Genomic DNA, 14,392 nt, shown 5'->3' with positions numbered 1-14,392 from the left:
ACATGCATGGGGGAACAAAGAAACTTTTGTTCACCTCCGCTTTATGTAACTGGGAATACAGTGGGAGCCACGCTAACCATCACCTGTCCTGCTGCCAAGTTCCTGCAGAGGTTCCTCCACATTAATCACACTGTTTAATCACAGCCATCTGTTACAACAGCCAGATATGTGGCAGTCCCTCGAGGGGGGACGGGACACCATAGCCGCGGCAGCCAGCGGGAGACAGGTGGAGCTCGGCGAGGGGCGAAGCCGCCCCCGGGGCGGGGAAGGTCGGGCGGCACCTGGAGTCGTGCACGGAGGAAGGAGCGGCGGCCCCCGCCGGGCTGTGGGCCGGAGGAGCGGCGGGAAGGCGGCCGGGGGCCGGCGGGAGGAGTGACCTCGCCGAGCTGTGGAGCCATTTCCCGGCGGGAAAACACGCCCGCGGGTGAGTGAGTGCTGCGGCCGTCGCCACCCCCCTGAGGAGCGCTGGCGGGGCGGCCTCCACGCTGAGGGAGGCGTCTCCCCGTGGGGCAGCGGCGGGGCCCCGGCTGGGGGGTGGCGGGGCCGGTGGCCGCTCACCTCGCGGGGCGGCGGCCGTCTCTCGGGCGCGGGACGGCGTCTGCCTGTCGCCGCGGCAACCGGGCCCGCCGGCGCGCGGCCGATCCCCTCCCCCCTCCCCAACGGCCGCTCGGGCGGGGCGGGGCGGCGCCGTCGTGAGGGGATGAGCGGCGGGGGGGGGGCTCCGCCGCCTCAGCTGTGACCCGGGAACGTGCTTTTCCTCACAGTTCCGTTACCCGCGTTCTCAGCAGCGGGGAGGCCGCGGCCTCTCCCTCCCCTCAGGCCTTGGAGGAAGGGGGAAGGCCCGCTTGGGGATCCCAGTGCCCCCAGCATCGCCAGGCCTTGAGGTGATGGCCGTGCCTCTCCCTCAGGTCTTAGAAAGGGCACCTGGGTCTGTCTTGGGGTGTTTCCAGCCCCTTTGCCTGCCTCTGGTGAGCACCCGGGGGCTGGGGAGCAGGAGGTAACTGGGACCTAACCTCCCTCCAACCCTCTGCGAGGGGTTTGGGCCTGCTGCAGCCCTGGGGTGTCCGCAGCGGCTCCTGAGGCGCTGGTGGAGGGAAAAGCTAGTCGCTGGTATGGGAGCCGCTTTGGTGCTGGTTTGGTGCAAGACCTTGGTCACATCTTGTGATGTTTCTGTGAGAAATCTCCCCATGGATGTTAAGATACATTTACACGAGCAGAAGGGATACGGTGAGGTTTCTGTTCTTGCTTCAGAGACCGCATGTTTGAGATTGATTGTTTTTAAAGAATGCTTCCAGAAGACTAACCACAGAGTTGTTGTGTTTTTAATTCTGAATGAAGGCGTGATGCAGACATACCTTTTGTTAGTTCGCATTCTGTCTTGCCCATCTTTCAGAGGAAAACATACTCGGTGCAGCATCAGGCTTGTGAGTTGTAAGCAGGCACGGAACTACACATGTTCCTAAACTCAGGTGCATCTTCTTATTTTGCTATATAGAAAGGAGTTTTATTAATATTTTGATAAATTATAGTGACACAGCAGCATAAGTACTCCAGTGCTCCACTACCTGTCATGGCACACAGACATTGGTCTATGACTCTGTCTGGCACATACTAACGTTTTGTGGTTTTGTCCTGCTAACAAGGACAAAAAGAACAAAAGGGCAAAGTAGATACTAGCAAAGAACAGTTATATTTAAAGCCTTTACTTTACCCTTAGTTCACCTCCACTGTTCTTAATATTGTCAGGTTTCCAGAGCTCAGTGGTATCTCTTAATTTGGAATTTCCTTGTTTGTTGAGGTCAGCCCATGAGGCTTATTCTAATGATTTTTTTTTTTTTACTGTTCATGCAATCTCTTATTGCAAACAGGAAAAAAATAATTTTAAAATGTTGAAAAATATTAATTGGGCAGAGAGGGAATATTGCCCAGGAGTATCAGGTTTCAGAGCAACAGAAATGTCTTCCTCGTGTCAGGGTTGCCGTGGCTATTTCCTTCACTTACTGCCATCATTATTCTGGTTTTGGTGCATGTGGATTTGTGAAGTATGCAAAAGTAAAGTATTCATTGCCCTGGAGATGTTAAAGACACAACTTCAGGAGAATCTCCAACTGCTGTGATAACATAACCTAAATAAGGGGTGTAACCTTGTTTGGCATTCCTGCCAATCCCATGTGACACGTAGTAATATGCTTAAGTCCTCAAATACTGTTGTAAATCTGGCCCATAATCTACAGTGCACAAGCAGCAGGGATCTGGGAGCAACATCTGCTCAGAGTGTGCACACGAACTACCTCTTAACATGTTACAGTGATGAATAAGGGCCCCGCTCTCTTTTTCCACTGAAATCAAGCTGGTTTTAGTAACAATTTAGGTGATCACAGACTCAGTTCCATCACGGATGTAGAACTGACCATTTAACCGTTAATTCAGTTAGTCTGGCTTTTTTTATTATTGAATCTTTAGGTGCCTTTTATTATTTTTCCTTTTTTGACCTTGCCTTCCCCTTTCTGTCTGTATTATTTCAGGAGTGAGTTTTCATTGCTGACTATCTTGCTAATGTAGCAGTTGTGCTGGGCAAATGACAAAGGCAAAGAACTAGCAGATGAAAGCCAACTGGTGTTACCCATATGATTTAAAGTTGCTTTTTCTTTATATAAACAACATGCCTGAGGTTGCTGTTTCAGCTTACTTTATCCCACCCATGAATCTCTGGATTTACATGTCAGTCTGTGTTCTGCATTATATCTTTTTCCTTTTTCTTTTTGTGTGTGTGATTCATTATAGTTTAGCATCATAAAGAGAATCTCTAGTGTGCAACACATACAAGTCAGAGATACCATTATAAAATTGCTGTCCTGCAGTGCATGTCATCAGGAATATGCCCTGAGAGGAAGCTTTGGCTTCCCTAAGATGCTTTTAGAATTCTTGTGTGGCAAAATATCTCCAGCACGCCCCTGAGTGAGCAGTATCAAATGATTTTCAAAGCCCCGGTTTCTTCTTTGTGCAGTTTTATTTTAGGAATAAACACTGCAAAATCTAGCTCAGGGCTATGAAAATGGGAAGGTCTCAGCCTTATCAGTCCCTTTGGAATGACATGTATTTAAAATGTCATATCAGGATAACAGTTATGAGATTCATGACCTTGTTTGCAAGGTGTCCTAAACTAATAGTCAACGGTGCCTCACACACAGTTGCAAATTTTGATTGTAAAGCACTATCAAAACAGTATAAAATCTTCCATAACAGCAATAAACCTCACCTGACTCACTGAAGAGTCACACGGGAATTCAGATTATTTCTGAAGTTGAATAGTCTGTTATTTTGTTCAAAATTAAAGTGTGGCCATGACAGGAACTTGAATGAAGCCGAGAACAGTGGTATTTGGGAAAACCAGATCATCGTGGTATTTATGTTCATGCTTTTTGCAGGCCTCCACACTGCCTAAGGGGGAATCTTTTAAGAGCTAGATCTTCACGTGAAGATCTGGTTTCATTTTTTTTCACCATCTGGGAATTGGTATATTCTTAGAGGATCGCAACTTGTTTATCATGTTCTAAAGTTGGATTCTCTTGCATGAAAACTGAAGCGTAAATATAAAGGAGAATAGATGGAGTTCAGAAACACCAGAGATGAATACGAAATTGAACAGCAGCACTTCATCATAGGACACTTTAAAATCAGGTACTGCTGGCTAAAAACAAAACTGCATCTTGGTACTTTAGTGCTAAGCTTAAAATTCAGGCAAGAAGAAAGCAAAGAAGGAGCAAGAGTAAGCTGATTTTAAAACATAATTCATTATAATACAAGGCATAGTGTTTGGAATTAGAAGAAATGTATTTACTTCATGTATACCTCAAGGTAATTAAAGTGAATCAATGTTTGATCCACTGAATTTTATCCCAAGTGTGTTTGTTCATTTTGATGAATAAACTAATGAAATGCCAGGTAATTAAAATGTGGAGGTGGTTCCATGGAGGACAAAAGTATAAATAGGTTGAAGAAGGGATTCTACACGTGAATAGTGGATAGGTCCATCAGTTACTACTGAATAATACAATGGTCTTAATGTAACATGCAGCTCAGGAAAGCTGTTAACTGGTTGTTGCCAGAAGCAAGAATGGCGGATGAGTGAGAGAATCTTTTTGTGCGCTGTAGGATCTCTGCTTTCTGTAACTGTCAGTAGGTTTTGCTAGCTTTTGTGGTGGGCTAGGTGTATGTGCAGAAGCCCACTAGAAAAACTGAAGTTGTCATAAAGAGCCTTTATTTGTCAGCTCTGTGTCCCTTGACATGATAAAGGTCATTTGACGATGTTTGATAATAACTCTAGTATTGCAGGATTGAAGCAATGAATGCTTTTGGGTTTTGCTAATTAAAGCTAAAAGACTTACATGCTTCAATTTAAATGAGTGACATTTGGCAGGTCTGAATTATGCAGCTGGAGGAGCTCCAACACTGTTGGACTCCTAGATATGGGCTAGTAATTGCCTCCGGTCTGAAACTATTTTTTACCAGGCAAAACACATAATTTGGTGATGTTTGTTATAAGCTATATTTTACTGTGGAAACCATAACAATCCTTTGTCCTCTGAGGAATGTGGAGTTGCATTTGTGCCCTTTTGATGGGTTTTTTTCTGTTTTAGCCTTTGTTCTTGGATTTGCTGTGCAGGTTAATGTCTACTTTGTAAGGATGGGTGCATCGTGGGTTGGCCTCGAGCACCAGACAGCCCATATTTGTGTAAGCTCTGCAGCAGGTGAGGAATCCAGTTCAGAGCTTCAGTCCGTCCTCTGGTTAAAGAAAAAATAGCCATGGTCAGTCCTTTGTAAGTAGCTATTATGCTGGGAAACTGAAATGCAGAACCACGTCTACTTCTTACACCCTCGCTTGCCCTCGTAGGAGTCAGATGTGAAGTAGAACTTCTTCAAAGGCTGTTTTCATCTCTACACCGTTTCCCATGATGAGAATCATCAATGCAAAGAAATGCTGCTGTATAAGTCAGGACTTTATTGCCTGGTGGGTATAGCGAGACCACATTATAAATGTTGATGGTGCAAGCCCAAAGTGAACTTTTTGTTTTCCCCCCAAGTCCTCATGTTCCAAATTACATATTCACAATGTATATTTGAATGGCCTTGTTACCCTGTTCTGATTGCTGGCAGATGCTGTACAGCTAATGGTGTCATTTCTGTTACTACATCAGTTGTTAAGTGGGCCAGAAAACAGCCTTTAAGATTAAAGTTTAATCAATCCAAGTATTTTGAGAGCGAGCAAGTATAGACTTTATTCTTCTTGAGAATTACAGTGTACTTCTTGAAATCCCTGGCAGAGATAGAATGTTCTGTCAGAAAATGTCTCCAGTGAGAAATAGCAGGCAAAGAATATTTTCTGTGGGATGGCATGAGCAACCTTGTACTTTAAAGCTTGTATATTAATTGCCTGTTAATGGGCAGCTTTTGGCAGAATTTCTTTTTGGTATGGCCTCAAGAATTTTAATGGAGCATCAGTCAGTGAGTGGAGAAAATATACTTTAAAAACAATAAACAGGATATCCAGTGGTGGTGTCAGTTTGTGACATTGGCTGAATCAGTCATGTTCTAGTTTTGGTCAATTATAAACTCTGCATTAACTTCATTAAGAGCAGAAAGATGCATTACATTCTTCCAACCCCAATGCAATATGTTTTTCTGGAATTTTTTTTTTCCCCTGCCTGACATAAGTGTTTTCAGAAAGGTTATAAGGAGGGGCAAACAGAAATGTAAAACCCCTGTGGGTATTAAGGAGTTCATTTTCTGTGTCTTGCTTACAGGCCTCTGAAAGTGATTCCCAAAATGTTTTCAAGCTCACTGAACATTTTGTATGCAGTGTTTTCACAAGCAGAGAGGCTATTACAAGCTTGAGTCTTATAGGTACATTAGTGCATATATGTAAATATGCACAAAATGTCCTTTTCTTTGGAAAACCCCGCAGGATATTTATCCTCTACTCAAAAAAACAATGCTGCTGAGGTGATTGAGCTTCTCCATTTTGATTCCTATGCTTTCCCTTTTTTTAGTGATCATTGGTTGACATTTCCCCAAAGTAGGGTATTCTTCCCAGAAAAGAAGGGAAAGATAGCTCTGTTTAACAGCATGCCTTAAAACAACCAAAGGTAATGGGGGGGGGGAGGGGATTGGGAAAACTAAAGCGGAGGAAAAGCCTTCAGCTTACACTGAGCACAGTCTGTCGCTTCAAAAAAAAGGAGTCCTCGGAACAGAAAGGCTTTTCTGTACCCAACCCTTTGCTGTGTTGCCACCTCGCTTGAGAGGAGGAAGGGGGATTCTGAATTGCTGTGACTTGAATGAGCTTTAAATTCTATCTGACAAATTGATGCATGTTTTGGCAATCTGGTAACTCAAAGGTGAGAGCACAGAGCAAGTTCTCCCTTTCCCTGGTCTGGCACGTTCCCATTCCAGCTTGCTAAGCATCATTCCCACAAAAATGTCTGGAGTAACTCCCCCTGTAGAACAAAGGAGGACTGGTTCTTCATTTTCCTCACCTCTTCTAGCTTCACACCTCATTACTTCTGCTTCCAAGAAGTAGATGCAGTAACAGTAATTCTATGGGATGCGTGTTGTAACATAGGGATTGGCAAACTTCCCTGGGGGAAAGAAAGGACTACAGACTCTATTTTTCTTCTGTCCCAAATCAGATGTTAAATGTGTTGGGAGAAGCTTAGGGACACTGTCTTTCAGAGAGGGAAGATGGTACCAGTCACTTTACTGTGGCATCTTGCTTTTTGTGAAAAGCAGAATGTCCCCGTTGCTGTTACACGTAGAATTCGACGGCTGCTGGAAGACAGGAACTATTGCCCCACACAGATGCTTCTCTTGGGATGCTGCAGGTCTCAGGTCCTGGTCCTGCGCTGGCTTTACTGTCTGCCACTCAGGGTCTATCTTGCGATGCCTTTTGTGTCAATGCCAACAATTGCCAATCCTTTTTTCCCCATTAGAGCACATAGTTTTGTAGTATGTGATCAGTAGAAAAATACTGCGGAGCCTTTAGTATTGCTGTATACCTAATATATCACAGGGCTACTAGCAAGAAACTGGAGAGTTAAACTACTTAACAGATTCTGCTTTTCACCTATAAATACACGCCTTAAGTACTGTACACACAGCATGCACTGCAACCTTAATTCTGCTGTCTCTGTGTCCTTCTATACCCACGGTTATTGCTAGATTGTATTTTCCTTAACACCAGGAGCTCTGCATGCTTAGCACAGAAACTAGCTGTTGGAAGATCACAATTTAACAAAGGTTTTTATGCAGAGTGGAGATGAGAGAAGGTTAACATCTTCAGGCAGCAAAGATAATGCTGTAGTCAAGGTCTTAATCTGTTGTAGGGATATCGCTCCACATGAAGAGGATTTTAGGGTCATCAACTGTGCATGTATCCCACTCGCTCTGGGGGAGGGGCGCCACCAGGTTCGCAAAGGTACCAAATTAATCATGCTTTTGCATGGGAGGCCTCTGTTAATCAACTCTGTCTGTGTAGCATACAAGGTTTTATCCAGAACGTGGAAAAATACTGGAAAAAAAACCCTTAATATCTAGCTGTGCAGAATAAATCTACTTGTTGCATTGTACCTGTTGAAGATCTTCCTCTCCATCTAGTTTTAATGCTTGGGAGATGTTCTTAAGTACTGAAGATTATGACAGCTGAGCCTAAATTTTAGCTTGAACCTGATCCCAGCAGTTCCTTCAGGAAGCTACACAGAGAGGAGACAAAACCACATGGAAAATATAAAAGTTTGAGACTAATCCTGTATGGCTAAATGCATAAATTAAAGTATCTGTGCTACTGGTTTTATTTTGAAATACCATTTTATAGCGCAGCTTTAAACTCCAGATTCGCTATTGGGTATCTCTCTAATTCAAAATTAAAAGCAAGACATCTACCAACCATGGCAGGGTTCACTTCACTGGAGCATGCCTTTTGTTTAAAACACCTTGTGTTGCTTTGTTCATCAGGTTCAGATTCTTGATCCATTCCAACTTCACTGAGGCACTACTGAGCGCTCTCTCCCTATGTATCTTCATGGCTCCTTTACCTTCCTAAGTCCTCTAAGCCCTGTACAGTTCATGATCCTTCTCTCCCTCTCTCTCTTTCTCCCTCCTTTCTCACTGTTGCTGGCTTTGTGCTTTTTCCTTTGTTCTAAGCCTTTCCATGTGCCTGGAATAGCTGTCCAAGCAGAGTTCACAAAGACCCATTTTTTTCTAAAAATGGTTCTTAAGACTGAACCTATTTCTAGCCACTTTCCAACTCAAAGTGCCATACATCATCCTGTGTATGTTTTGTATTGATTTGTGTGCTCCTTTGGTGCCGTTAGACTAAATTTTTGGAGCTGACTGTTATTTGTACAGTACATTTTACCTAGTGCACATTGCTGTGCTCATCTGAAGCTCTATATAAATAATGAAAATGTACAGGGCTTGCTGGCACAAGTCAGTAGAGAGCTGCATTTCCTGAGGCTCTGCTTCAGAGCTCTGCTTTGTTTCCGGGAGCTCTGCTTTGTTTTTGAGTCCATTGTGCAAGTATTTTACATAAAGCTTCATGTGAGCTTCAGTTCTGAGGCTCATCTATCTGTCTTGCATGTTACATAAAGTACACACGGACCTGTGTTGCACCAGAGTGTGCAACACAAGGCAAAAAAGGCTTAGACAGCTTCCTTTCCACTCCCATCTCTTCCTCAAATGCAGAAATAAAATAACTGAGAACCCTGCCTAGAGCATGGGAGTGAGTATTACTGTCCTGAAAGCATGCAGAGCTGTGTGAGGAAGGTGTGTCACCAACCCACAGAACAACTGGTTTTGGCCAACAGGCAAGCTGTGTGAATGAGCTCTCAAGAAATACCTGCTTGGAGTGACTGTGGTTGTGACTGTAGGATATAAAGCAAATTTGGGTAAAAAAAAGCGTGCATTAATTAAGGAACCCATTTGCCATACAAACGGTGTCTTAAGGCATGGTCAACAGCAGCAACCCTCCTGGAAGTTTGCCAAGTTGAGTTATTTTTGCAATGTAAAGTGCTTTCAGATAATTTTTCTGAAGGGTGCTATATAAATAAAACAACCGCCTGATTGATTTAAAATTAATCTCTTGTATTTTGGCTCCCCCTTCTACAAATTACATGTGTCTAAATCTCCCTGCTTCAAAAATTAAACCAGATATATCATGGGTGGAATGAGATTAATTTTATTACGCACAATAGTTCATTAGTGAAGTAGGAGCAATTTCATGTATTTATGCATAGCCTGCCCAGAATTTTTTTACTGCAGCTCTTTCAGATGTAAATAAAAATATAATGCTCATTGAATTGCTTATTAGACAGCATACAGTAATAGAAAGTGGTTATGGTATTGTGCTGTAGGTTACATTTCAAAATTCATAGGGAACATCAGGCTGAAACTGGCACTGGGGGCCAAACCCATGATTGAGGGCTGACATTTTGGCCAGCAGCGTGGGCTGACCAGAATAACTGCAGAGGCAAAAGGTTGAATCATTGCATCCTGGATCCGGGCTCTGCAGTGCGCTGACAAGTGGCTTGCACATGCCCTGTGGAAAGCAGAAGCTTGAGCTCAGTTCTGGAAGCCCCAGGAATTCAAAGAGAAGCTGCGACTTTGCAGCCACCATTCTGACTGAGTCCCATGAGGACTTCCAGAGCTAAAACCAGAATACTCTCTTTGTCTTGTGCTAAGGAGGCAGCGTTTGTAACCGAGAACTGCAGCAGACTGTGCGCTGGACGCAGAGGAGAATGTGTTAGTGTTGCATAAATTCACGTGGAGCGGTAGCCATACGTTCGTGGCTGCTTACCGAAGATTCTCCCTGTTTAAACTGCACGCTGTTTATGTGCCTGCATCTGTTATTGTCGAGTAGGTACCATATGTGAATGTGCCTTTTTTTTTTTTTGATGCCACAAGTATCTTTGTAGCCCGGTTTATTCCTACATACTTAAGAGCAGCTGGCAGCTGGATGAGCCTAGCAGACCTGTTAATGTCAATCCTGAGTCAGTCAGCAGGATCAATGTTTTGAGGCAGTTTTCTCCCAAGTGGCTGATCACAGGAGCTGCACAGAGATTTCTGCTTCTGGAACTGAATTCTTTTTCATTATGCGGTAACATTGTGTTGCAACACAATTAGAGGAGCTATTCCTAATCCTGCCTTTGCTATTATTTTCGGATCTCTATCTACTTGGTAATAAATACATGTCCTCTTGAAAGACATGCAAATGGTGACGATGAAATTGTATATCTTCAGCTAATTACAGCATAAACCTGTGCAGCTTTGTCTGGTTTAGTGCGGTTCTCATTCTTTTCTGCTCAGAATTGTTAAGACTATGCAAGGTGACCTTCTGATACAAAGTACTGTGCTGAGGCCATCAAACTCGCCTCATGTTGGGCCACAGAAAAATTCATCTGTATGTTCAGATGTCATTACCGGACTTGCTAAGCCCTTTGGACTTTATAGAGCCTTTGTAAATTTGATTATGTCCCTTAAAAAAGATTTGTATGTTTTTACTTAAGGAATAAAGTGGACATTATCTTCCTAAAAGATACAGCTAGGGAATGGTTAAGTCTTTTCATATCCCTAGGTGGGAATTAGGGAAAAAGAATGGATGCTTTGTAAGGAATTACTGGTTATTATTACAGACTTCTGAAAAACAGACATGAAATTAACAGTTGTGTGTCACTTCATTACTGCTTTGGCAGTCTGCTTTCTTTTTCTTTAAGGGTAAGATGGTTGCTAGGGCTTTGTAGTGAATAACCTTTTTGTGTTCAGCTCAAGGCAGAGTATAATTATTTTATAATTTCGGTTTGTGGGGCCGTTTTAGACATTTTCAGGAAAAAAAGAACTCAGCTTCTGTTAACCCCCCTTGTACTCAGTTGCCAGTCATTGCCATGTCACAGCAACAGAAAGAGAAGCTCTGTGTCTGTCGTCATGATTTGCACTTGGTATTTGCCTGAGGATCTGGCTACCACCAGTGAGATGAATGCGGATTTGACGTTGTTACAAGCTGGCAGTGATTGACTTTGAAAAGTGAAGTTCCCTGTCAAGGTATGTGTCTGGTTTAGCGGTGTAATCACTGCACGGAAATGAGGTGGTGGACAGCAGCTGCTAGAAGTAAAGGAATTGCACATTGGGTTAAAGCTGACATCCTGCAAACCCACATAACTCTTTGGCTTCAAGGGGAAAACTTACTTGTAGGAGTCAACAAACTTACTCTTCCACGTGGTTGTAGTAAACTTCCCCCCATCAGACTGTTTTTTTAGGACATGACAGGCTTTTAGTCTTCTGTCAGGTAGTCTGATATAGCTGTGTTACAACTGCGTACAGTGGGGCAGTGAGATGGCATAAGGTAGGATCTATCAGGTCAAAAGTGGGTGTCTCGAACACAGGTATCTCCGTCTGAGCTGCTCATCCTGGATCACTCAATAGTCCTGGAGAGCAAGTTCATGGTGGGTTACCCAAAGGTGTGATTTTCTCCATCTGACTGCAAGTCATCCCTGCTTGGTCAGCTAAATCATGCTTTAAACTCTAGACTACGTGGGCTGTCCTTTTGTGGGCTGAAATGGCAGCAGGCGCCTTGCTCAGATGCAGACAACTGGCAGGGCAGACACCTGCAGCCAGACAGGTCCCACCCTCTGGCTGGCCTGCAGCGGCACTGCCGAAACCCGGGTTTTCTAACTGCACAGCCCCGCTGGTACACATTCCCTCCTACAGCTTCACTACAGTACCCTCCTCTTTCTGTTCTTTAATGTACTGTAAGAATGCAGTTACATGTCTGCTGTGCATTGTACCTTATTGTTTGATGAACGGCTTGCAATCCAGTGCTGCAGACATTATGTTTTGGGGTTTTTTTCCTTGCTAATTGCTTTGCTACGTGTGCAAAGTCTCAAATGATGCGAACGCTAACAAAAAAACCCTAAGTTAGCCTTGCTGGGAGCTATTTAGAATGCAGACTCCATGTATTTATGGGTTGGAAAGTGTTTAAAATGAGAGGAAACATATTCTTGCTTAAGGTGTGTCTCTAACTTGGGATCCATCACTTCTGCGCGTTGCCGTAGCAACGCTGCAATGGCATGGGAGTTCCTTTTATGGCTGATTTCCGAGCGGAGCGTGGCTGGAGCTGGCAGGCTGTGTTACCAAGCAACCCGGTCTTATGCCTCCGTAACTAGGAAATGCAGCCGGTGCTTTTTAATATTGCCCATGATTTTGATCATATGTTCATTCTGCCAACTTTTGTCTTTTTGGTGTGAAATAATTACTATGGAGTACCACAGAAAGATCCCTGTTTCGTGGGGATTTTTTTCCCCCACTCTGCTTTCCCTCACTTGAATGTTCAATGTGGGAACATTCATAGGAAGGCGAAGACAACAGTCCATTTATTAAAAAAAAAAAAAAAAAAGTTCTATTCAACACGTGATGCTGAAGAGTAATTAAAGTGATGCCATCTGCACCGTGTGGAAAGAGATGCATCCTTAGCTTCCCAGGTTTGCAGCTGATCAGATGTCATGTTTCAGGACAAGCCTCCCGAAATGCAGGTGTTGAAATGTGTTTTGAAAGTTGTTTTTTTTTTTCCCCCTAGTTCTTGCTCTGATAGTGGTTCCTTTTGTGGTTTTATCTTCCCTGTAGTTCAGAGGGCTTCTGATAATAACCTGCCTCGTGGAGGAGGATGTGAATTAGTAAAGCTTAGGAAATTATTATGAAGAGGGATGATGAAATTAAAACGTAAAGTTGTGTTAAATATTTATATTGTAGTTATATCCTACCCGAGGTTGCCTGTCAGGTCCCCCCGATAGACAAACAGGTACAGCAGCATAGTCCATATTGCCAGGAGCAGTCAGTCACCTTGAATTGAACAAGAGGAAGTAGTTTATGCAAGGATTAACTTCAAGCGCACAACCCCTCCTATTTAAGCTAATAGAACTACGCACAAGTTTAAAGTTAACTTTAACGACTTTGTTGTATCAGAGACCTGCCAAGGGTAGATAGAACAGACTGTAGACGGGGGGGTGTCAAAGTAGGTGTCTGTTACGGGACCGCTGAAGTGTGTGTTGCAGAGGTGGGATCCTGGTGAGGTGTGGAGTTGCACACCCACGGATCGAGGCAACATAGCGCCCATGTTCAAAGCGGCAGAATAAGGCTGAGATGAAATCACAGGGAAACACACTGATTTGCTGGTTTTGAACTGTATTGTGGATTTCCTTGTATTTTGTGGATCTTAACACTGGCAGCTGGAGAGGAGGAAAGAAGGTGGCATGTTATCCCCAGTGGTTGCAACCTGCCAGTGTCTTGTTTTGAGCCAGCTCCTAAACATCCACTAGCAAGTTGATGGCATGTTTCTTGTGATCTCCTTTCATATGGAGTAACCCATTCCTTCTCATTTCATGTGCACCCCATGAGTGCATAGGATCTTGAAAACCACAGGGGCCTATATGTCAGCCTCTGAGGTTATAAAGTGTGTGATGTTCCAACAAGGTAGTTAATGACCGACCCACTGTGGTGGCAATTCTTTCTGTCCTCTGAACAAGGAAAATGAGCAGCGGGGACTTATTTGATACGTTTGGTGTTGCAGAGAAGTTGTGACGACTTGTCCCTAGTAACCTTCCTGTAGTATATTTCAGAAGAGAACATGGATGAGCATGCAGAGGATATACTGCAGTTTGGATTGCTGGGTACTATTTGTCAAGGAGGTCAAAGGTAGTCTGTGAAGTACCTGATTTGATGTGGTGTCCATCTTTTCTGGTTTGCTGGCTCTGGTACTGATCAGTGCTTTTAACTGGGGCAAAAAAAAAAAAAAAGGAAAAGCAAACCAAACCTAAGGCATCTGTTTAATTTTTCAAGGGCAAACCCTCTCCTAACCTTGGCTGTAGAATTTGTACATCCCAAAGCCTGAGACTGATTTGTGCACATACATCTTGAAACAGATGCAAACATTATTTTTGGTTGCACAGTTTTTATTGGGTTTGGTGGGGTTTTTTTAACAGCATGTAAAAATTCATTTGGATACAGCAAGACAGGTTCCTAGATGATTTAATTTGGCATCACTCCGCTGTCCTGAAATGGGCAGTACTAACTTGTTACACCAACTGTAGATGTGGCCCTTCATATCTTGTATCAATTTGCTTTTAAATAACAATCACACCTGCCCACAGTGATATTTAACATTACTCAATCCTTGTAAAAATGACAAACTTAACATCAACACTAAATTGACTGTGATTAGTCACATATGTCAGCATTAACAAACAATGACACTTAAAAATGCCCTGTGTGATTTTGTTTCAAATTTTCTGGTTTTGTGCTGTGCATTTACTATTCCCCCAGGAATGCTCATTGTCAGGGGAAGTAATTTCAC

The 14,392-nt window shown here is 43.5% G+C and overlaps 1 protein-coding gene across 1 annotated transcript in view; it reads left to right on the top strand.

The window, feature by feature from the left end:
- The first annotated feature begins 366 nt into the window (after nt 1-366).
- TANC2 (tetratricopeptide repeat, ankyrin repeat and coiled-coil containing 2) overlaps nt 367-14,392 on the top strand; it is a 287,901-nt gene continuing 273,875 nt past the window's right edge. Inside the window, exon 1 of the mRNA XM_076356962.1 lies at nt 367-424. The gene's annotated coding sequence lies outside the window, so the exon portion shown is untranslated. The remainder of the gene's footprint in view (nt 425-14,392) is intronic.

This window comes from Aptenodytes patagonicus, chromosome 20 (genome assembly GCF_965638725.1).
Source record: "Aptenodytes patagonicus chromosome 20, bAptPat1.pri.cur, whole genome shotgun sequence".
NCBI classification, from domain to species: Eukaryota; Metazoa; Chordata; class Aves; order Sphenisciformes; family Spheniscidae; genus Aptenodytes; species Aptenodytes patagonicus.
The sequence above is the reverse complement of the archived record's forward strand: the minus strand, read 5'-3'. Positions and strand labels throughout refer to the sequence as shown.